Source organism: Cnephaeus nilssonii (genome assembly GCF_951640355.1).
Source record: "Cnephaeus nilssonii genome assembly, chromosome: 17".
NCBI classification, from domain to species: Eukaryota; Metazoa; Chordata; class Mammalia; order Chiroptera; family Vespertilionidae; genus Cnephaeus; species Cnephaeus nilssonii.
Window position 1 is genome coordinate 42,073,916 of NC_137088.1, and position 1,808 is coordinate 42,075,723.

The 1,808-nt window shown below is 58.7% G+C and overlaps 1 pseudogene across 1 annotated transcript; it reads right to left on the bottom strand.

Annotated features, from left to right (window-relative positions):
- Positions 1-308: 308 nt before the first annotated feature.
- Positions 309-1,454, bottom strand: LOC307113448 (hyaluronidase-3-like; annotated as a pseudogene). The gene has a single exon. The product of its transcript is annotated as a hyaluronidase-3-like (transcript).
- Between the last annotated feature and the right edge of the window lie 354 nt (positions 1,455-1,808).

A 1,808-nucleotide genomic window follows, 5' to 3' on the forward strand; every position in this document is an offset into this window, starting at 1 on the left:
TGCAAGCAAAGGACAGATAACAGTTTAGCACATACAGACCTTGGCCAAGATCTTGGGGCCCACCTGCCCTTGGACAGGTCTCCTGCCACGTCTCCACGGATCCAGTGGTGTGTAGGAACAGAGCCCTGGGCTGGCAACCCTGACCCTGGGGAACCCTGTCTCTCTCTGGGGCTGCTTCCTTGTTAGGAGGGATCAGCTAATCTCATAGGGCCTCTGCTTTGAAATGGTGTAAATGTCTTTTTCTGGCCGCTTTCACTCCCCAGGGATCCCATGAAAAGTAGGGTGTGTGCCTGGGAGGACTGGCTAAGCTAAATACAACAAGAGTGGGACAGAATCCTCCAGGACTGAGAAATGGCAGTGGGGACAAGAGGGTCACAGCAGGTGACACCCGGCTTTGTACTGTTTTCAGGCCCAAGTTCAGGTCTAGGCTCCCAGCAGGTGGGGTCTGCCCAGCCCCAGTGGCAGGGGTAGCTGAAGGCCTCCCAGGCTCCGAGGCTTCCACCTGGCTGCAGGTGCAGAAAGGCTTCCAGCGGTCCTGGGTCTCGCTGGGCACAGCACCCGTAGCGGTGGCACCGTGCCGACTGCAGGCTGTGGCCACCCTGGTCACATTGATCACATAGGGTCCCAGTGTGTCCACCAGGGAGTCATGAAGATGCCAGCACTTCTCCTGGAACAGGAACCTCCCAGAGCTCTGGTGTGTGAGGCAGGCATGGGCCAGGACAGGCAGGGATGTGGGTGCCCAGCGCCTGCCACACGGAGGGCCTCCTCCAGGTGGCATTGGACAAATGCCTGGTGGTGAGCAGGCGGCAGCCTAGGTGGGAGGTGGATGCTGGGGAACAGGGCTCCGGAGGTGGCCAGAGCCAAAGCAGTTGGGTTTTGTGGGCAGGGGTGGCTGGGTGGCAGTGGCCCGTGTAATTGGAAGCCATACTGTGCCAGCCATTGCCACAGGCCAGGAAGCGATAGAAGCCCCAGAGCCCATGGGGCTGCAGTGTCTGGCCCAGCCACAGTGTGCCCTCCATCAGTGCACGGGCTGCTGTTCAAAGCCAGTACAGACCTGTGGGGCTGCTCCTGGGGGTCTAGGTCGGGGAATACCGGTTGTGCTCAAGCCCATGAGGCTGCCTGATAAACCCGGGGGCGTGAGCCGGGGGAGGGAGTAGCCCCAGTTCCAAGCCCAGAGTGGACACTACTCTTCCCAGTCCAGCACTGCCAGCTCCCAAGCTGCGGTGGATCTGGTAGGCAGCCCGTGGCAGGTGGCGGCCAAGGAACAGCCTGAGGGACACCCCATTGTGAGCTCTGCCTCTGGGCCCAAGGTAGGAATAGAGGTCGAGCTGGTTCTTGTAGAAGATGGTGATGTTCTGGCCATGGGAACTCTGGCCATGGTTGGCTGTGATGCCCAGGGCCTCTAGTGGCAGGTGCATGCCAAAGTGGGCCCCTACTGTGTGCTGAAGGTACATTCTACAGCACGGAGAGGGAGTGTCCAGGGGCCTGCAGCAGGGGCTGGCCACTCCCCAGGCACAGGGCCACCCCAGCACCAGGGCTGGGCTAGCTGCATGTTCACGCCCCAGTAATGGAAACGTGTTGAAGCTGGATTTCAGGATGCTTGGTGTCATCATAGTAGATCTTGATGCCAAACCCATCCCTGCCAAGGTAGTGAGCCCTCTCTCTATTCGAGTATTAGGCTGCTCATACTTTTGCTCCCTAATCTTCTTACAGCCTCCCCATTCAATGCACTTAAGAACAGACTACTGCCAAGCAGAGTAACAGGACATGTGAACAGTTTTGCAAAGCGCCTCATGAAAGAGTAAAAG